Source organism: Euprymna scolopes, chromosome 46, assembly GCF_053919585.1.
Source record: "Euprymna scolopes isolate OS-2025 chromosome 46, ASM5391958v1, whole genome shotgun sequence".
Lineage (NCBI taxonomy): Eukaryota > Metazoa > Mollusca > Cephalopoda > Sepiida > Sepiolidae > Euprymna > Euprymna scolopes.
Genome location: NC_136527.1, coordinates 64,259,112 through 64,282,838, shown reverse-complemented (window position 1 = coordinate 64,282,838; position 23,727 = coordinate 64,259,112). Strand labels below are relative to the sequence as shown.

Sequence of the window (23,727 nt, the reverse complement as noted above, 5' to 3'; positions counted from 1 at the left end):
GGTCAAGGGAAGTAGACGTGGGAAGCGGTGATATGACTTTCACCTTCGCCACAAAATTCTTATCCCACATCCTCATACATTGTCCAACAAAAATAGATTTGATGCACTATTTCCCTCACATACAACCATCCAAAAATAAAATTGATTAGTTATTCATCATGCTCGTTTGAGAGGCTTAAAACAGCAATTAATATTCTAACTTGCTTGCTGCTATGTGAGACGTTCGCAACAAAAAAATTTAATACTTAAACAATTAATACTCTCAACATGCTTCCTGCTGCTATATGAGATGTTCTCACCAAAAATAATGAATACTTAAACAATTAAAATTATAACTTGCTTGCTGCTATTATGTAAAACGTTCTCAACAAAAAAAACTTAATACTTAAACAACTAATATTCTAACTTGCTAGCTGCTACTATGTGAGACGTTCTAAAAAAAAAAACTAAATACTTGTTTAATTTTCTAACTTGCTTGCTGCTACTGGGAGATACGTTCTTAACAAAAAAATTTAATACTCAAACAAATAATATTCTACCTTGCTTCCTGCTGCTATATGAGACGTTCAAACAAAAAAACTTAATACTTAAACAATTTATATTCTAATTGCTGGCTGCTACTGTCTGAGACGTTCTCAGCAACAAAAAAACTTAATACTTAAACAATTAATATTCTAACTTGTTGGCTGCTACTGTGTGAGGCATTCTGAATAAAAAACCTTAATACTTAAACAATACATATTCTAACATACTTCCTAATACTATGTGAGAGGTTCTAAAAAACATTATTTAAACAATTAATATTCTACCTCGCTTGCTGCTACTATGTGAGACGTTCTCAACAAAAAACTTAATAGTTAAACAATTAATATTCTACCTCGCTTGCTGCAACTATGTGAGACGTTCTCAACAAAAAACTTAATAGTTAAACAATTAATATTCTACCTCGCTTGCTGCAACTATGTGAGACGTTCTCAACAAAAAACTTAATAGTTAAACAATTAATATTCTACCTCGCTTGCTGCAACTATGTGAGACGTTCTCAACAAAAAACTTAATAGTTAAACAATTAATATTCTACCTCGCTTGCTGCAACTATGTGAGACGTTCTCAACAAAAAACATAATACTTAAAGAATTAATATTCTCAACATGCTTGCTGCTACTGTGTGAGACGTTCTCAACAAAAGAACTTAATACTTAAACGATTAATATTCTATCTTGCTTGCTGCTTTTTTTACAAAAAAAAGGATTTCTTGTAATTCCTTACTTGGGAATAGTTTAGTACTTGTATTAGTCTTTTTTTAACATATGTCCCCACTACTGAAGGTAATCCTATCAACTCATATTAAGACTGTCATAAGATCCTGACACATACAGTACCTCGGATTCCTGTAAGACCAGTCTCAAACTTAATAGTCTGTTTTTTTACTCCCTATCCGATGTAGAAAGGTAAGAGGGTGGTGGTTGCTGTATATAATGGTTGGGTGACTTTAAGATGAACTGATGCAGACTGAATAGGACGGCTAAGATTTCCTTTTTTTATGATAAAGTAGTTCTGGTAGGTTTTGAATTTGCGAGAGAAATTACTGACAGTCTTCTTAATACCAACTGGATTGGTTTGAAGTAGGATTGGACCGATCCTATAATCACTATTATTTTCACAGTTATGTTAAAATGTTAAAAATCAGGATCCCTCAGCAGAGGATCACAGCAATAACAGCGATCTTATTTGTTTGAAAATATCTTTTTCTGCTGAATTGTTCTCATGCAAAAGTATTGGTGTCGTTTCTGCTTTTCTAGTTTTTTTCATAAAGTTGGATGTTTTCCATTTAAATTTTTATTTCCCACTCTGAGCAACCAACTGACACATTTGTACAGTCCAAACATCATTCTTCTATCTTTGACGAAGTGCAAATTTTTAATCTGTATCTTACAGTTAATGTGAACTCACACACTTTGCATGAGTAAAGTATTTACTTTGGCTAAGTTCTCTGAAATAAAAGACTACCTTTTAGGGGCAAAAACTTGATTTTTATATGAAATCATATCCAAACCTTCAGTCAATATTCGTTTCTAGTTATTGCTAACTATTTATTGGTAATGAAGTGAAGAACATTGTTTCTACTCATCAAATGACTACTTAATTATATTATAGTAAATTTTTCTTTTTGGGTTTTACTTCATTCCTGGAGAACTATTTATCTTCTCCAACAGAATATCTCGCTAAGTGCTTGTTACATAACATCAGTAGACGATACAAAGGAATACATTCTTACAACCTTTCGCCGAAGATATCTTTATTGGCTTTGAATACAATATTATTTGGAATATTTTTCTTTTTTGCTTTTTTTTTTCATTGCAGGAGAACGAAGTATTTCGCTTACTGCTGCTACATAACACCATTACATAACACCATTACAAAGGTATTCATTCTTATAAGCAAGTGTATACCTTTATTAGCTCTGGAATATTTAGTCAGGACTCATGTGTCATATTTTCTGATAAACCCTTGTACATTGAGTAACTAAAACAATATCTGTTCGAATGTATTTTTAATTATGAGTTTAATGTAAGGGAAGAGCCACATACTTTATAGAAATATTTCATTTTTTTAATATTACTTCATTAAGTTCTCAGAAATCAAAGTATCCATTTTCTGGGGCAAAACTTTTCACTTAAAAAATTTTTAAATTCATTTTTTTATGGTGCAAGAGATCAAAGGGCTCCATCCGATACCTAACACTTGTTTTCAGTTAACGATGTAATTTATATTTGACGTTATTCCTCCTGTTTTAATTTTCTAATCATTTTGTTTTCATGAGGATGTGGCATCTTACTGCATGCCAGCTATTCACCACACATTTCAGTAGCTCCACTCAAGAGATCTTTAATAATTCTAACCATTCTTGGAGTGTAATTGTTTGTACTTCTCTTGCGCTTGGATCAGTGGGTATATATATATGCTTTACATGTATATATATATGCTTTACATACCAGTGGGTATATATATATGCTTTACATGCATTTTAACGTGTATTTTACTTTAAACGATGACCATGTTAATGCTGAACCACAGATGTTACTTTTTTAGTTTTACTCCTATCACTCGCAACTGGGATTAGATTGGTTCAAAAACAATATCGTTTTCTCACATGTTACTTTTATATATGATTTCTGAATTCATTATATATAGCCATGTTATATATCATTTTGAAGTGCACTTTTCACTCTATTGAATCATATTCGTTTTCATTCACTTTTTTTGCAGGCTTTTAGATAGCATGGACAAAATTCAAATCCACACGATTTTCTTGTTCCAGTTCAAACTAGGCCGAAAAGCTGCTGAGACGCTTGTGATATTAATGATGCGTTTGGCACAGGAACCACTAACGAACGTGTGGCACAACGTTGACGAGAGTCTCAAAGATGAAGATGGTCACAGCCGGCTGACTACAGTTGATAATGAACAGTTGAAAGCCTTAATTGAAGTCGATCCTTGCAAAACCACAACGATATGTTGCTGTTGAACACGAGGTTGACCACTCAACAGTTGTTCACGATTTAAAGCAAATAGGGAAGTCGAAAAAGTTGGATAAATCAGTGCCACATGAATTGAATAACAATAAAAAAAATCGTTGTTTTGAGGTGTCTTCTATGCTCCTTCTGCACATTAAAAAACGGATCATTTCTCGAGTGTGATGTGCGATATGAAGTGGATTCTCTAAGACAACTGTCGATGTTTTACAATTTTATGGTTGGATGTTTTACAATTTTATGGTTGGATGTTTTACAATTTTATGGTTGGATGTTTTACAATTTTATTTGGATGCTTTATAATTTTATGGTTGGATGTTTTACAATTTTATAGTTGGATGTTTTACAATTTTATAGTTGGATGTTTTACAATTTTATAGTTGGATGTTTTGCAATTTTATTTGGATGTTTTACAATTTTATGGTTGGATGTTTTACAATTTTATTTAGATGTTTTGCAATTTTATGGTTGGATGTTTTGCAATTTTATTTGGATGTTTTACAATTTTATTTGGATGTTTTACAATTTTATTTGGATGTTGGAGAAGCTCCACAACAATTCTCCAAGCCGAAATTGCACAAAAAAGTTTACAATGATTGTTTGGTGGTTTGCAGCCAGTCTCATCCATAACAGCTTCTTTAATCTGTGCAAAACAATTACGGTGGGGAAATACTGTTGACAAATTGACAAAATGCACCAGAAACTCAAACATATTGAAGGGACGAATTCTTCTCCATGACAACACTCACCCGCATGTTGCTCAACTGACCCTGCAGCAACTGAACGAATTGGGCTGAGACTCTACATCTTCCACCATATTCACCAGACCTCTTGCCTACTGATTATAACTTTTTCAGGCATCTCTACAACTTCCTGTGCAAAAAATGCTTCAAAAGCCGAGATGATGCTGAATCTGCCTTCAATGATTTCATCACTTTCAGAATTCCGGATTTCTATGCTAATAAACTTGTTTCTCGTTGGCAAAAATGTGTCGATTCTAATGGTTCTCATTTAGATTAATAAAGTTTATTATGAAAGGAGATATGATCTTTTGAATTGACATCAAGAAACATTTTCTTGCACCAACCTAATATAATGTTGCATGTGATGTTTTATTGTTTACTTTGTGAAAATATAGATCCACAAGAGAAAAACAAGAAAAAGCTTTTTTCACTTTCTTTTTTAATTTACTTTAGTTAGTTTAAAAAGGTCCTGACATTTGGGGCTTTTTTGCGTTCAGCTCTGTTTAGGCTATAGTCGTTTTGAACAGTGATAATGAGTGCAGTTCTTTCAAGCTTGTGCCATATTACGATGTCTGACTTTCACTTTTTTTTGTTTTATTTTACTTCAGTCGAAGTTCTCAGAAATCAAGGGGCCCACGATCTGTGGCTAACACTTGAAGTCTATATAAGATACATAGATATCCGAATGTTCCATTAAAGTTCCTTATCTCTCAAACACTGAGTTAGTTAGTGTGTTTATAAGCATGTCTTTTTAATTGGGGTAAAAATGAAAACGATGAGCCACACACTTCACAAGAATAAGGTTTGTCACCAGTGTGTGTTCGCATATGTAATTTTAATGTGTATTTTACTGAAAATGTTGAGCCACAAATTTCACAAGTGAAAGGCTTTTCACCAGTGTGTTTGCGCATATGGATTTGTAAAGCATAATTAGATGAAAATGTTAAGCTACAAACTTCACAAGCATGAGGTTTTTCACCAGTGTGGATGTACATGTGCACCTTTAATTGTGTCTGAAATGAAAATGATCTGCCACATACTTCACAACCATAGGGTTTCTCGCCAGTGTGAATGCGCATATGTGTTGTTAATTGAGATTTAATTGAAAATGCTGAGCTACAGACTTGACAAGAATAAGGTTTTTCACCAGTGTGTGTTCGCATATGAATTTTTAAATCCTTATTATACGAAAATGTTGAGCCACAAACTTGGCAATCAAGAGGTTTCTCACCAGTGTGATTATACATATGTACCGTTAATTGCGACTTAACTGAAAATGTTGATCCACACACTTCACAAGCATAAGGTTTCTCGCCAGTGTGAATGCGCATATGTGTCTTCAATTGTGATTTTACTGAAAATGAAGAACTACAAACGTCACAAGCGAAAGGTTTTTCACCAGTGTGTGTTCTGATATGGATTTTTAAATCATAATTAGAATAAAATGCAGAAGCACACACTTCACAAACATGAGGTTTTTCACCAGTGTGTGTTCGCATGTGTTTTTTTAATTTGGACTTGAATGAAAATGCTCTGCCACACACTTCACAAGCACAAGGTTTTTCACTCTGTCTGTTGTTTTCAATTTTCTCATTTTGTTTATGCTGGGGATGGGACATCCTCCTGAATTCCAGACATTCACCAGTTCATATATTCTAAATGCATTATCTCTTTATGATTCAAACATTCTCTTTAAGTGAATTTTCTTTGTCCATATATGTTCGTATATGATGCAACAAAATCTATTTCAGAAAAGAAAACAACACACTTCAGAAGAATGTGGTATTGATCTCGTGTGTGAATGCAAATGCTGCAAGGATTTTATGTTTATGTATTATGACTTCTTTAGAAAATGCTGAGCAACAACTTAAGAAAGGGCTTTTTATTTATTGTGTACTTTTAACATCAAATTGTTTGGATATTCTGAGCCACACTTTAAAAGCATATATTTTTTCTTGGTTGTTTGATTTACTGCATATTTTAATGTTGAGCCAGGAAGTTTACAATTGTAAGATTTATTTACATTATAATATGAAGTGTCCATGTGCGTTATAATATGAAGTGTCTGTTTAATATGAAGTGAAAAACATTCCTGCTTTTTTTTCTATTTTCTCCAGGTTGTGTTTCGGTTATACTGCAAACATTGCCCTGCAAATAAATAATAGATGTAAATGATTAAAGCATATAATGAAAATATTTTTGACAAAATATAAAAATCTTGTGTTATTATTAAGTACATTTACGTCACTGATTCAAATGAAAGATGTCTCTCTAATTATTACTCATTTACACTTGCAGAGAAACTGTCTTTACTTTTAAGATTAAGGGGGAAAATAACTAAAGACAAACAATGCATCTTGTATTTAAATTATTTTTAAAGTAAGCCATGGTTCAGTCAATTGTGAATGCACAAATTAATTTTATCCTAAATCTACAATTAATTGAAATATGTTTATGTGATTTCTTTTCTTCTACACATAATAACGATAAGAGTAATATATAAAATAAAACAATAACGGATATTTTCTCCAATTCTTATTTAGTAGTTAATGAACTACCTTTCATTGAAAAATAAAACCAAAGGAAATCGTTTAAAGTAATGGAAAGCAATCATATAGACTGGAATATTGCAGATACTTGTGTTTTTGAGGGTTTCGCCATTTTTTCACTTTGTTTGATTGATAAGTTATGCCTCAGTACTTTTTTATCTGCTTGTTGTCAAATTCAGATTCAGGCTAATGCCATTCACTATCGACTTGCCTTATTTCTATCATAAGAGTTTGCCTTATTTCTATCATAGTTTGAAACTGAAGGAAGTACAACTCCTGACTTAGGAGAAACAAAACGACTAGTTATTGGACTATAAGTAAATCCAATTCAATAAGAAAAAGGTGAATTTGTGGATTATTTGAACCATTATTGTTTTTGTTTTTTGTTTTTTACAAAGGAATCATCACATATCAAGGCTTGAAGACCACTGAAGGATAAGGACTAATGTGTGTATGGTAGTCAATAGAATAAGCAATTCAAGCGTTTGAAAATTGTTAATCCTATTTTGATTCTAATTTATCCTAGTCTTTTTCATTGCTTTTTTTCTTCAGAAGTGTTGCAATAGTTTTGGTCATATAAGCTCCATGTATAAATTTTAGTTAAATCTGAAACTGTTGTAAGTTAAGCACAAGCAACTTCTAGTTTCAAATATGGTAAAATAATCTAAGTTTCAGATAATATATATTAATCAAGAGTGCTGAAGTAATGTGGTTGAAAATGGCAAGGATGAATATATTTTTACTCTAAAACCGAAATCTCTAAAGCAGTGAAAGGGACAAGAAAAACAGTTCAAAACTACTTTCCAATCTTTACTCTAAACAAATATTTTTGCGGTGAATTCAGTAAATGCAACTAATTCGACTGCAATGAAAAAATCATTGCAACAAAATCTGCAGAAAACAAATAAGCATCATTTTAATAGAGGACTGCATATTCAAGTGTTAGTGTTCACCAACGATTCTACCCCATCAAATAGCTCTGAACCCGAAGTGACTGATCAACAGGAACCTTCTAAGTATAATGCCACACCAAATCAGTTGACAAAACGAAATGTCCAAAAACAGAAGAGCAGCAACAGTCAAACTCGAAAAAGGACACTTCGAGAATCAACAAAACGGGGATGGAAGATCATCCATAACCCGAAAATTAAATAAAAATGTGACAGAGAGTGTTATGCTGTAATGTGTAGCATTAGTACGCTGACTTAAAAATAATGTAGGAAATTGGTGCATTCATTCGTTCTGTTTGTCCTTCATTTGTTATGCATCTCTACTGGTTGTATTTTATGTTGAATAAAACCTTTGGCTCATTTAAAAAGGTCTTCATTTTATTATTTATGTTAAAACTTAAACCGTTGAAATGGTGGTCAACATAAAAAAATGCTCTTCATTAAGCTTAAAACTTATGTAACGTTAAGGTGGTTGTCTAGGTGTGTCAGAAACTTTGTGAAAAATATTTAATAATTCGACCCCTGTCTTTCCAAGCTTATAACTACTCGGAAAATGTAATTCAACCCCTAATTTTTTTTTCAATTAAAGGAGCAAGGACCAAGATTTAAAAAAAAACAAAACAAAAAAAAAATGTTGATTTAAAAAAAAAAGGTTTTAAACTTCGGACTTTACAGGTAAATTTCTAAAAAAACACTTCTTTTTTTTTGTTTTAAATTTGAATATATTATTTATTGATCTTTTATCTTCAATTTGTGATATAAAAAACTTTGGTGAGTAAATTATTTACTTTTTAATAGACATTTAAAAATGGGGGGGGCTGAGCGTGAATTAAAAAAAAACGTTTGTATAAAATATTATATTCGGTTTATTGGAAAGAGCATAAAATTTCACATTGACCCTGAAAATATTGTAAAAATAGAATCAATAGAAAGATTTTGATAGATTTTTAAAGTTTAAAAATTGAAAAATACTGAACTCGTAAAATTCAATTAATTTCATTATTGTTTTTTAAAAAATAATATTTCTATTACTTTTTATACAACTTTAATAGTTTATTTTGGAAGTATAATCTATAAAGAAAATAAACAACCCACTTTTAAAAGAGAAATTACGAGTTTTTTATATTTTATTCGCAGTTTTGTATTAGGGGTGTCAAAAATTCCTACAAAAATGCTGATACACCTATTTGTGGTTGTCAACATAAAAACATGTTCTTCATTAACCTTAAAAAGGTTAATGCAAGGTAAAGGTGGTGGTGGTGGTGGTGGTGGTGGTGGTGGTGGTGGTGGTGGTGGTGGTGGTGGTGGTCAAAATAAGAACAGGTTTTTCATTAACCAAACGCTAACATTAAGAGAATAGTAAGTATAAGATTGAGTGAATTCGTATTTCAGAAAAAATATTACTCCACGATTTTCCTTAAAGTTTCTTGAAAGAAACTGTTGCGTTTAAATTTCTTGCAAAATTCACTGGTGTTAAAAATATTCTGAAGACTGTATTTAAAAAAAAATCTTGCAGCGTATTACATGCTGTGTAGCAGGAAGACTAGAAACAACCAGTGGAAGAACATCTTAGTCTGTTCCTTGCAAAAATATTTTTGCTATCAAACAAGGGAAGAACACAGATCAACACAACTCGGGCATCCAAATTTACAAATATATGTGCTTCCAGGTTGCACTAGCTTACACCACTGTTTATATTTGCCTTCTATCGTCCCCACAACAGTGGAGTTACTATCTTTAAGAGCATATCTGAGGAAATTGACCACATCCTGTCTGCTCATCCTTCGGCTAACATTCACATCTGTGAAGACTTCAATGTTCACAATGTGGAATGGTTAAGCCATTCAAACAAGACTGATGATGAGGGGAGATTCTGTTACGATTTCTTCATTGCTTATGACCTCACTCAGATTGTTCACAACTCCACCCGTATGCCTGATTCTGACGGTCAGTATGCAAGTCTTCTAGACCTTTTTCTGATAACATGCTCTGAGCTATGTCCATTTTCTGTTCTGTCTCCACTGGGATCTTCCAACCAGTCTGCTGTATCAGTTAAGATAAAAATGAAATGTAATAAGTCCTCAAACGTACCTCTTCATCAGACAGTATATCGATACTCTATGATTGACTGGGAGAGTACATTTGTATCAGATCTACCTCTGCATTTCATATTTAAAGAGAATGTGTCTTCTATAGTATCAGACCTGACAGAATGGTTAATTGTAGGTACAGACCGCTTCATACCCTCCAAAAAATTCCAGTAAAAACCTAACAGTCAGCCATGGTTCTCTCCAGAATGTGCTACTGCTATTGTGCACAGAAATCATTATTTCCATTGCTTCCGGCATAATAGATGTACTGAGAATAAAGCCATTTTTAGGACTGCCAGCAACCACTGTAAAAGAGTAATAAAGAACGCAAGAGAGTTGTATGCTCAGTGTGTTAAGTCCAAAGTAGCTGAGCAGCGGCTGGGTTCCCATCAGTTTTAGAAAATAGCAAACAGAATCTTGAACAGAAGCATGTGCTCTATCCCAACCATCACCAATGGACCTGAGGTAATCTCGTCATCATCAGACAAAGCCAAACTCTTTGCCAAGAACTTTGCAACAAATTCTACCCTATGCAGCCAAAGCTGTCAACCCCCCATATTTCCTCCTGTATCAGAAAACACGCTATGTGACATCTGTGGAGACTTCAATGTTCACAATGTGGAATGGTTAAGCCACTCAAACAAGACTGATGATGAGAGGAGATTCTGTTACGATTTCTTCATTGCTTATGACCTCACTCAGATTGAAACCTGTGCGTGATGTCAACCTTATCAAAAACTTTGATTCCAGTAAATCAACTAACCCGACGACATTCCAATTACAGTGTTGAAAAAGCTTCAACCAGTACTAGCTCTCATACTTACAAAGCTGTTTAAGCATTGTCTTAAATAGAATTGCTTCTCAACATCCTGGAAAACCTTGTCAGTAAGCCCTGTATTTAAGAATTCAAGTGATCGGTCATCTCCCTCTCAGTACAGACCAATAAGTCTCCTGTGCGTCATGAGCAAGTTGCTAGAATCTGTGTTAAGTAGAGAAGTAGTCAACCACCTCAGCAAAAATAACCTTCTTAGTGACATACAATATGGTTTTCGTTCTGCTAGATCTACAGCAGATGTGCTTACTGTTATATCTAATGGGATTAGAAAATCTCTCAACAAAGACTTCCTTTCTAGGGCAATTGCCATACCAAAGTCCTTTGATAAGGTATGGCATAAAAATCTACTTTACAAGATCTCCAGCTATGGTATAGCTGGAAATGTCTTCTCAATTATTAAATCATTTCCCTCTGATAGGTTCATAAGGGTAATGGTTGATGGGCAGAAATCAGAAGCCCACAGTATTAATATTCGAGTCCCTCAAGGGTCCAGCTTGGGCCCAATTCTCTTCCTGATCTACATCAATGATCTCCCAAATCTCATCCTAAGATCATTCGTAGACATTTATACAGACGACACTACCATCTATGGCAACACATCAAATGCTGCAAATGACTACGTTCTCTCTGATTCTCTCTCCTCTGATCATGTGGTACAATAGGGAAAGAGGTGGCTGTTAATTTTATCCTCTATCTTTACATCATCAACGCTCTGATCTGATCATCTGGCATCAATTGAAATGAACGCCTCTCATCTTGAGGAGGCTCCATGTTTTGACAAGCTTCTGGCCTTGACCTTTATTCCTGATCTGAAATGGAACATGTACATTAAATCTGTTGCCAAGGTTGCTGGAAAAATGGTGGGATCCTTCTTCCGCTCCATTAGATATCTCACTACTGATGGAATTCTCTATCTATATAAAAGCTACGTCCAAGGATGGAGTACTGTTGCCACATCTGAGCAGGAGCTGCTAAAAAATATGCATCCTACCTTGACAGAATTCAAAGTAGACTTTGTGGCTTAGTAGGACATGCCCTTTTCTCTTTCCTGCAACCTCTTTCCCACAGAAGAGACGTTGCAAGCCTGTCTCTGCTTTATCATAATTTTCCTGGCAAGTGGTCATCTGAGTTCTAATCTATAATAAACCATGATAAAAGGAGTAGAGATGAATCCAAAAATAATGGTGGTATAGCAAAAACAATGCAGCCAGTCCCCATCCTTGAGAAGAAAGCAAAATATGTCCTGTTTAGCTTCTAAATCCAAATCATCAAAAAAAGCCTTCCTGGTGTCTGGAAAGATAGCAACAAGTCCAACATATCATTTAAAGAAACAGAGCCACCATTCTTCAGGCTACAGTTGAAGATGGGACAAAATTTAGTCGTAGAAGAGGGATCTGTTTTAAGAACAGGTACATTAGGAATCCAGATATAATTCTTAAAATGACTAGGGGGAAGAAAGATCTTCTCGATGATACCCTTTTGTTCCTGCAGTCAGAAAAACCTCCAAATATTCTTGACAGATCCTATTCTTCTCCAAGGTTAGAACCACACAATCCAAAACATGCAGGCATTATGCATGGTTTGATGGAACCCTCGCAAATTTGTTCACATGCCAAGGTACATAGACAATATCTTCTTGAATTGATCTATTTTCTCTTAATCGTAATCAGCGAATACCTCTTGCTCAGTAAGCCCTAAAGACTATATGCTCAACATCCTTTCAAGCCCTTGCTGGACTTTGCTGTCAAGAAAGAAACTGGCAAGAGGGTCCAGGTAAGAGGTTTCAGACTCCAAAACACAAGTGAGATGATTTAACTGTACAGAGTGAAAAGGATGCCAAACACCCTCACCAAGCAAAGACTAGTAAGTAGAGTGGAAAGATCCCACTTCACCAAAAGTGACTATCCCAGCCGAGATTAAGAAGGCCCATCCCTGCAGACAGAGTACTAGACAGACAAGTGTCTGATAAGATCAAGACCAATTATTCCTTTGATAGAAACATCACTGAAATTCTGGTCAATCTTTCGAGCAAGGGAGAAGTTGGCCACAGGAAACTCATCCAGCAGAGAATCCAATTGTGGATGGACAAATCTAAGGCAACAAATCAATATTCAGAATCACCTCCCTAAATCACTTTTCACATTCTCCCAGCAGGATAGACAGTTTTAAGTCACAGTCCAAGCTGAAGGATTCTAGGTATCTCAAGGGTTTCAGCACTTCATCAGATAAGCATGTGCGTCCACTAACTGTATCCAACAAACAATTAGCAGAAACGGTTTTACCGTTTCGACCAAATATAACACACATGGGTGGTAGGTTGCAGGAGGCCCGAAGCTCAGAAGCTACCTGGTAGGAAGAGTCCCTGTGAACATATGTGATCTTCGATCTTAGAAGGTGGTTTCTAGATGAACCATGATCGACACCATTACAAGGCCAGTGCTCTTCACCTCTCTGTTTAATGACCTCAACAAATTCTTCAAGACAGTTGGATCACTTCTCTTTTCAGTTCACAGTGTAATTTGGAAAAAAGTATTTTAGCCATGAACAGCAGAATGATCATTCGAAAAATCACAAGCAAAGGACCTTCTTAATTCACCCAAAAGTGATTTCATTCTTAATAAAAAGCTGCCCAAGTCAGAGTAAAACCTGTCACGTTTGGGGTACGTAGTTGATGTCTTGGAAAACATTATCAATGATTTCATTAACATCCAAGTACTCATTTTTAAGGATGTTGAGAGCAACCTGGTAGTTAATGTCAGTAACACTCAGGTGGTTGATTAACAATAATGGTTCTTCCGAAATTCAATCTCTTTGCATTAGTAGCCATACCAACAAACACAATTCTCAAATCAGGAGAAGTTGCAGAATGATATGCGGTCCTTGTCCATTCTCAGTCAACTGAATGTTAGTCCTACAACTTGAATCCACTGAATGTTAGTACTACAACTTGAATCTGAGGAGGTTTCACTGTAAAGAACAACAAATGTCTGCTCGATGAGAACTCTGTAGCACTCGACCTGGGAAGGAATTATTCTCTACTGGAATAAGCACAGATGCAATATTTACCATTTCCTTGTGGAAAATAATCTGCTCACATAAAAAATCCTCTTCTATCTCTTTTGCTTCAGTCGCAGAAGATAGGGAGAGCTGTAACTTTGTAACCTGAATCTTGATTTCTGTTATGCATTCCTGGATCGGGTCCTATAACACAATGAATATTTGAGCGGAAATATCTTCTCCACGACACTTCCTTAGTCTGCCTTGAATTTTGGTTTTCAGGAGAGATATCTGATCCAGTAAGTCATCGTGCCTATCTGCCATAATAAAAAGCAACAAAAAAATACAAAAAAAAAACAGAAAATGTAATGCATCCCGTAGGAATTCCGCAAAATGTTGAAAATTCTTCAACACTACAGAGTTTGCAGTAAATCAGACCCTAACTCTGTCAGGAGTCACACAATTCAATGCAAAAAAAAAAAAAACTCTTAGTAACATCACATTCACAAGAACATTCTCGAATGCTCCACCTTCAGAAAAAAAGTGATGTAACCTATAACCAATATATACGAATTACTTCCGTCTGGTAGAAGGTATGAAAATATGGCCTGGACAGTTGCCTGGCTTAGCCAGTCAAAAAGGAAAACGACCCCGCTCTGACCACCACTCATCTAGACATGTAAATAGATTTAAGTTTCGAACAAATTGTTACTAGAAATTCGACATATTTTTTATTATTTTTTTCTTACTAACCCTAGATCTCAATTATTTTCAAGATTATTAAAAAATTTCTTACGCTCATATTTACTCGTTCAGGCATTTTGCTATTAAAATCACATGATTTTTTTTCACTTATATTTTTGATTAAATAATTGATAAACAATGCTTAATTCAATGATATATATATATATATATATATATATATATATATATATATATATATATATATATATATATGATAGTCATGTTGTGAAATTAATTTTTCTTCAAATTATATTGATTTCATAAACACGTATTTTAGACACTTTTTGTAAAGTTTCTGAAATATTTTTTTTATTTAATTGTTAACACATTAGATGCTTTTTTTTTCATAAAAAGGAAAACTAAATTCATGCGTTTTTTTTTTGTTTTTAGTACTTAAACTATAACTTTAGTAAGAGTGTTTTTCGTTTACATAAAATAATACATTTCACTGAATTTTAAATGAATTCATTATATTCTGTGATCGTTAATAAATGCTGAAAATTTAATCAAATTGAATTTCTGAATGTTAGTAACTTTTATGTGTAGGCAAGGTAAAAAATGTTTATAAATTTTAGGCATCATACATTCATTTTTCAGGTACCCATTAAAAGTGAGGAGAACATAATTCCGCAAAAGTCGATTTTAACTGAATACCGATTTTAAAAATTAGAGGTTGGGTTCACCAGAATTAAAAATAAAACGTGACTAGCCAGATTTCCGATTGCTAACTAACAAGTTATTGCTTTGTGCCATTTTCTAATTCATTAATTTATTTTTATTTCTGACATTTGTTATTGCACAACCAGTGATAAAACTGGGATGTAACAAATAAAAACTATTTATACACATATTGTTTTTATTTCTATAAAAACAATTAATTAATTGAAAACTAAAAACAAAAACACATCCTTACGTACTTTTGGTGATTAGTTTTGAAAGGAATATATTTATCTAAACATCGTTACCGACATTTCCCCAAAAAACAAATGAGTACAAATTTGGAAATAAAACATGTTTTACAAAAATGTAAACTAATTCAAGTAAGTTTATACTTACTTTTTTAATGATCTTCTTTCGTTTGGGGATTACTTTGACCGTTTAAGGGGTCGCTTGTGTACTTGTTGTGCTATGTGATAGAATGAAGCGAATGTGTCATCAGACAAAACGAGTCTTTTTAACGCAGTACTCTTTCTGCCCCCCCCTCTCTCTCTGTCTTTCTCCCCTCTCTCTCTTTCTCTCTTTCTCTCCCTCATCATCATCATCACTATGAGTAGTAGTGGTAGTAGTGGTAGTAGTAGTAGTAGTAGTAGTAGTAGTAGTAGTAGTAGTAGTAGTAGTGGTGGTAGTGGTAGTAGTAGATAAACTGATTGTCATGAACAGGAAGTTAGGAGTTGCCGGTAATAACCAATTCCTTGTATCCTCATTAAAAATGTTCCGAGCAATTTTTTATCACCAAGATACGTTTACATATCCAAATTATTAAAATAATAGATACATTAATTGGTAAATGTTTACTTTAACTACAACAGAACACTGTCCAATAAAATTTGTTTTTGTAGGTTTTCGGGGTCGCTGAGAACGAATCTGATATTCAAATCCGTCGCAAATTTACTGTTTGCATGGTATTAATTCCTGAACCCTCGCACTATTTTGTGCCAACTCATCGCTATCGTTTATGCTATTCTTACATGATGCGTTCGCGCGTAGTAAGGTAGGGCGATGGAGGGGCAGGGGGGGAACCATCCGTCCCCCCCCCCTGCCCCTCCACAGCCCTACACCCCAATGTAAACAGAATTATATGGGTTTACGGGGATGAAAACGAATATAATAAAGTCGTACTAAGTTTTCATGATATCATGAAATCAGATTCCAAACTCAAGTAAAGGTCACCAGTCACCACTTATGAGGAACTTTTGACACCCCTAACACGAAACTGCGAATAAAATATAAAAAAACTCGTAATTTCTCCTTTTAAAGTGGGTTGTTTATTTTCTTTATGGAATATACTTCCAAAAAAATTATTAAAGTTGTTTAAAAAATAATAGAAATATTATTTTTTAAAACAAACAGTGTTTACAAAATGCCGGCGCGCTTCCATGCAGCCATTTTTTATGTAATGAAATCAATTGAATTTTACGAGTTAATTTTTTTTCAATTTTTAAATTAAAAAATCTATCAAAATTTTTCTATTGGTTCAATTTTTACGATATTTTCAGGGTCAATGTGAAATTTTATGTTCTTTCCAATCAATCGAATATAATATTTTAGACGAAGTTTTTTTTTTTAATTCACCCCCTCATTTTGAAATGTTTATCAAAATTTTAATAATTAATTTACTCACCAAAATCTTATATATCACAAATTGAAGATAAAAGATCAATAAATAATATATTGTAAATTAAAACACAAAAAGTGTTTTATTGAAATTTACCTGTAAAGTCCAAAGTGTAAAACCTTTTTTTTTTTTTTTTAAACACGATTTTTTTTTAATTGGAAGCCTATGTTCTGCTTATATTGTCCAGTAAGTAATGAACGATGATGACAATTTTTTCTATTTCATTCCATGTTTTTTGCTTTTTTTTAGATATTTAAAAAAAAAAAAAAAAGTCTCACTCGACAAAAAAAGAATGAAAATATAATAAATCAAAAATTTATATATTTCTTTGAGAAAAGAAAAGAAAAAATTCCTTGAGTGTCTTTTTTTTAAGACAAAAACTTATAAGTAAAATTTGACTATTTTTAATACTATGGGAACACATATTTCTTCACGGACAAGGCTAGACGACTAACGACATAGTTTTTACTTCTTTCTGTCCATCCGTACTTCAAAACAATAAAAAAAAAACTACTTCCGGTGTTCGATAAAAATATAAAATTCTTGCGTCATGGTGCCTTTTACAAATAGGCATTTAAAAAATTCTTTTATTAAAAAAAAATAAATGGATTTTAAAATATAAATATGGATAAATTCTTAACAATGAAGAATGGAACTATACATTGATTGGTAATTTTTATAGGTAAGTGATTTTTTTAATTTATATCGATTTTTTATGATTGACTTAAGTTAAATTTCGTTTGTTTTCTTCACATCTGTTTTAAGGAAAGCTGATTTCAAAAAAACAAATATTGCATAATTTGTTATTAAACCTGTTATTTTTTAAAATTTGGTCTTTGCTCCTTTAATTGGAAAAAAATTAGGGTTTGAATTACATTTTTCAAGTAGTTATAAGCTTAGAAAGATAGGAGGTCGAATTATTCACTATTTTTTCACGCATTCGTAAGGTCGGTTTCTGACACACCTAGTGAGTCAATGTTCATTAATTCATAATCGTGATCTTTAATTTTTAAGATTGTAGTTGCAGGTGCAGGAATCTCTAGAAGTTGAAAGCAATAGACTATCAACAGGACCATTAAAAGTAAATTTAACATAATCTCCTATTTGCAAAAGGTTTTCAACAAAAGTGTGAATAACTTCAGAAAAACAACGACACTTGACAAAGAACTTAATCGCTGTATTCAAATGAAATAACAATATTTATTTACGTGTTTAAAAACATTTGTTGCAGGACCGGCTGTCTGGGGTCAATCGACCCAAGAACTAACAAGGTAGACACGGACAAAAGTAAAAAGGCAAAGAAGAATGACAGACACAAATTGTTTGGTTAAAGACGAAGGTTCACTTTTTATTTGTCAAAGGAAGCAAAAAATCATATGATCTGGATGTTGGTTTGTCCGGAAGGTCGTACATCACTGGAGGCTAAGGTCTGGAGGTCTGGAACAGGTACTCTAGACATAGCATGATTTAAGGTCGCTCACTGGGTCTGGATGATCAGCTGGCCATCAGGACAATTCGAAACGGTTGGTGGACACTGAGAACATGGGGTCAGTGTTAATGAACGGACGGTAGACACTGAGAACGCAGGGTCAGTGTTAAGGAACAGATGACACTGAGTGCGTAGGGGTCAGTGTTAAGGAATGGATGATTGGTATGGAGCCAGGTGCAGGCGAGGTTGCAGGCTGGAGGAGCAAGGTGCAGTCGAGGTTGCTGGAAAGCTGTAGGAGGAGCTGGAAGGCTACAGGAGTAAGCAGGAGTCGCTGGAGACTGGAAGTGAAGTTCGCTGCTGGTGGGTCTCAGGTGGCAAGCAGTAGTGAATCACATTAGTAGAAAAACTTATTAGCCCTGGTAAGGGCTGTTTGAACTGCTTCTGAGATGGCTGCTGCTTCTGGGAATCCTTCGGTTGGTGGATTTGGTCAACATGAATGGTAGTGGCAGTTGCACTTTGGGAGCCTCCTCCTACTCCCCGGCCAAGCTGACAGAATTTATTTGCTTCCCCACTGAGCAAATTAGGCACATGGCCGTTTTATAATGTGGAGAGATTGGGGAAATGGGGACCAGATCCCCGGGGAGTAGGGGAGCTGGATAGTAACAATTGGTATGAAGGGTTTCCCCTACATTGACCAATAACTGATTGCCACAAGGGCAATGGTCTTATATGTGGGGTTGTCCCCACATATGGTCTTTGATTGCAGAATCTACCAGAACAGATCACGACCCAGGAAGCACTCTACCTTAAAAATATCCTGAAGACTATTTTAGAGCCAGAATTAATTACAAGCCCCGTAGTAATTAATTGTGATAATCAAGCCAGTATATGTTCACAGTTCGTACACTGCAGAAGTTATGATTTAATGAATTTCGGAGTCATTCTTTATTCAGTAATGTTTATTCAAAATGAGATCCTGTTGTGCCCATGTAGTCACCAGTTTCCGGATTCACATCCGGATTTGAAGAGAACTTGCACGCAGGCTGGAAATGTGTGATCATCGGGTTAGGGTCAGATTCCAAACTCACATAATGGTCATGACTTATAGGTTATCGATGTGAGTTGATGTTCACTAATTCATAATCGTTATCTCTCAATTTTTAAGACTGATGTTACAGCTGCAGGAATCTCTAGATTTGGAAAGTAATAGAGTATCAACAGGACCATTAAAAGTAAATTTAACGTAATCTCCAATTTGCAAAAGGTTTCCAACAAAACTCACATGTATAAAATTTAAAAAGTGTGAATAACTTAAGAAAAACGACACTTAAAAAAGAAATTAAGTGCCCTATTGAAATGAACAATATTTATTTACGTGTTTAAGAAACAATAATTAAAATCCCTCCAATGTTATTTTTTTTTTTCTTGCAACGAATGGCCATAAGCCACGCTTAGCTAAATGAGTGAGAAGAGCATGACGTTTCAGATTACTGATTTTCATGAAGATGAGGGACACACGTGGTATTTTTTGAGGGGAAAGAAAGCCATTAAATCACGTAAGCATCATGTGTGTGTGTGTGTGTGTGTGTGCGTGTGTTCATCACATACAAAAACAGGGTAATGAATCGTGCGTCTCTCAATTTAAGTATGGAAGCACAGAATCGATACAATTTTCAATTAATTTTATGTTTATTTTCTTTAACCCCCTTATAACAAAAATATATAAAATACGTAAACTTTTTATCAAATTTTAAAATTTATACATAACATATTAACTTAATGAAACACAATTCTTTAAAAAGATATGCGATAAAATATAAAAAAATAACTGATAAAAAAGTTTAGGCAGTCTTGCAGTTAAGTCCCGGCAAAGTTCGACAACTCTAGAAGGGTCACATCAGTATTTTACACCGTCAAATCACGAATATTACGAATTATTAGTGTTAAATGAGACATGTTAAATGTATGTGGCGGTCAGTAAAAGAAGGAAGGTCCACACACGGAGATAGGTTATCAACGTCTTTATTTTAAGAAGGTTAACACCGGAAAAGGAAGAAACATGACTCCTTAAGGGGAGAGTTCTAAAACCAAAGGGGCATAACTCAGGATGCTAAGCTTACTCTCTTAACACCCCCCCCTAAACTTTACATCCTGATAATTTTAATTTTACACAGTCCATGCGGAGCCTCGTCAGGGGTTTTGTGAAGCAAAGCACTAAGCAGTCTGCCGTATTTTTGCCAGTAGGCACATAGTTCAGTTCGATTGTACCATTGTTTATTTTGTCCCGTATGTAGTGATATTTTATGTCTATGTCGTTTACCCGCTGATTTGTGATAATTTTTGGCAATGCAGATTGCGCTCTGATTGTCAGAATATATTGTTGCTTCCATTCTTTTGTATTGTTCATATCGTTTATTAATTGCAGTAGATATTGTGCTTCCTGTATGGATGGTGTCATTGCCGTATATTCAGCCTCACATGTAGATAGAGCTACAGTAGACTGCTTTTTACTTTTCCAGGCAATAACAGGTTCTTCTTCATTTAGGGAAAAACAATAACCCGACATCTTTTCCTGTCTTCAGAGCTTCCCCAATCAGCATCGTTAAATCCTGTTAACTTCAGGCCGCCTTCACATTTCCTGAAAGATAAACAAAAATTTAAAGTCCCTTTCAGATACCTGAATACATGCTTCACTGCATTCCAGTGTTCAATTGTGGGGGTTTGGTTGTACTGTGATAATTTATTTACGACCCATGAAATATCGGGTCTGATGCAGGTAGATAAGTAAACCAAACTTCCTATAGCCTTTCTGTACCTTGTGGAATCAAAGGATTTTGCTTCCTTAGAGAAAGTTAATTTCTTTTCACATGGTGTTAGTCTGGGTTTGCAGTCTAGCATATTAAAATTTTCTAATACTTTCTCAGTATATGTCCGTTGATTCATTTCTATTTCATTTGGTTTGACTATGAAGTTCACACTAAGAAATCTTGAAATTTGACCTAAATCTTTCATGTCAAGCATTTGCTTGAGTAGGGTCTTGACTTCCATTACTGTGTCTAAGTTATTTGCGGCAATCAAGATATCATCAACCCATACGAGAATAATAATTCTTTTAGTTTTATCAACTTTTTCAAACATGCATGGGTCGATAGTGATTTTATTAAATTTTTCTTGTAGAAGTTCTTTACTCAGTAGATCGTTCCAATTTTTACCGATCTGTTTTAGGCCATAGAGTGATTTGTTTCATTTCCAAACAAGCCCATCATTGTCTGGAGCAATGAATCCTTCAGGTTGTTGGGTGAAAATAGCACATTCTATTTTGGCATTTAAGTGTGCTTATTTGACATCCATCTGGTGAATTATCAAATCATACTGCACAGCAAATTGCATTAGAATTCGTATAGTCATCATTTTTGTGGTGGGTGCATATGTTTCATGGTAGTCTATGTCTTTTATCTGACTGTACCCCTTGGTAACATATCTAGCTTTGTATTCTTCGTTATTTTTGTCATCTTTTTTTATATTATACACCCATTCCCCCCCCCCCAACTATATTTTTGTTTTCAGGGAGGGTTGTCAGAGTGAAAGTGTTGTTTTCCTTTAAGGAATTCATCCCCTTCTCCATTGCCAATTTCCATTTGTCAGCCTCCGGTGAATTTATGGCTTCATGATATGATCCAGGGATAGTTTTATTTTCACAACAATTTATACATTCTTCATCTTCATCACTTAAGTTATTGCTACTGACGTAATCTTTTAAATAAGTGGGTGGTTTTCTCTGTCTCAGTGGGTACCTTGGATTTCTGTTTTCGGAACTGTCATTTGTTCTGTTACTAGTCTGTCGCTATTATCTATATTTCCATCGTAAGGATCAGGTAGTGTTCACTGAAATGGTTAGGATTTATTGATGGAATTAAAGTTGGATTAATATATTTATTTTGGGTTGTAATATCCTCAGTGGTTTCCTTTGCCTCGTTAAATTCATTTGTAAAAGTATATTTATTTCGGTTGGTGTTATCCTGAGTGGCCTCCCTTGCATCGTTAAATTCATATTTAACCGTATTTTTTTTACAGATTTCTTTTCATTGAAATATACAAAATAGACTAGACTATATTTGTCATATCCTACAAAAATTTCTTTTTCCGCCCAAGGATCTAATTTTGTTGTATTTTGCACATAGGCGTAACACGTTGTACCAAAAATGTTCATATTTTTGGACATTTGTTTTTCTTCCCTTTAGTGCCTTATAAGGTGTCAGTTTTATTCAGTGATTATAGCACCTATTTGAGAATTTAGGTCAATTTGCTTGACGTGCAAATTTAAGAAGGGAATTTTAACGCCTTCCAAGGTGAGCATATTTTTATAAAAAATATAATTTAAGATTTAACAATGAGAACATATTTTTATAAAAATATAATTTATTTATGATTTAACAATGAGGAGAACATTTTTATTAAAAAATATAATTTATTTAAGATTTAACAATGAGGAGCATATTTTTATAAAAATATAATTTATTTAAGATTTAACAATGAGGAGCATATTTTTATAAAAATATAATTTATTTATGATTTAACAATGAGGAGCATATTTTTACAAAAATATAATTTATTTAAGATTTAACAATGAGGAGCATATTTTTATAAAAATATAATTTATTTAAGATTTAACAATGAGGAGCATATTTTTATTAAAAATATAATTTATTTAAGATTTAACAATGAGGAGCATGTTTTTATAAAAATATAATTTATTAAAGATTTAACAATGAGAAACATATTTTTATTAAAATATAATTTATTTAAGATTTAACAATGAAGAGCATATTTTTATAAAAATATAATTTATTTATGATTTAACAATGAGGAGCATATTTTTACAAAAATATAATTTATTTAAGATTTAACAATGAGGAGCATATTTTTATAAAAATATAATTTATTTAGGATTTAACAATGAGGAGCATATTTTTATAAAAATATAATTTATTTAAGATTTAACAATGAGGAGCATATTTTTATAAAAATATAATTTATTTAGGATTTAACAATGAGGAGCATATTTTTATAAAAATATAATTTATTTAAGATTTAACAATGAGGAGCATATTTTTATAAAAATATAATTTATTTATGATTTAACAATGAGGAGCATATTTTTATAAAAATATAATTTATTTAAGATTTAACAATGAGGAATATATTTTTATAAAAATATAATTTATTTAAGATTTAACAATGAGGAGCACATTTGTATAAAAATATAATTTATTTATGATTTAACAATGAGGAGCATATTTTTATTAAAATATAATTTATTAAAGATTTAACAATGAGAAACATATTTTTATTAAAATATAATTTATTTAAGATTTAACAATGAGGAGCATATTTTTATTAAAATATAATTTATTTAAGATTTAACAATGAGAAACATATTTTTATTAAAATATAATTTATTAAAGATTTAACAATGAGAAACATATTTTTATTAAAATATAATTTATTAAAGATTTAAC

General features: G+C 33.3%; 1 long non-coding RNA gene across 1 annotated transcript; it reads right to left on the bottom strand.

The window, feature by feature from the left end:
• Positions 1-2,267: 2,267 nt before the first annotated feature.
• Positions 2,268-15,675, bottom strand: LOC145270810 (uncharacterized). Its single transcript, XR_013865575.1, has 2 exons — positions 15,501-15,675; positions 2,268-6,427 (listed from the first exon to the last, which is right to left on the bottom strand). It is a non-coding gene; the product is annotated as an uncharacterized LOC145270810 (long non-coding RNA).
• Positions 15,676-23,727: the final 8,052 nt, after the last annotated feature.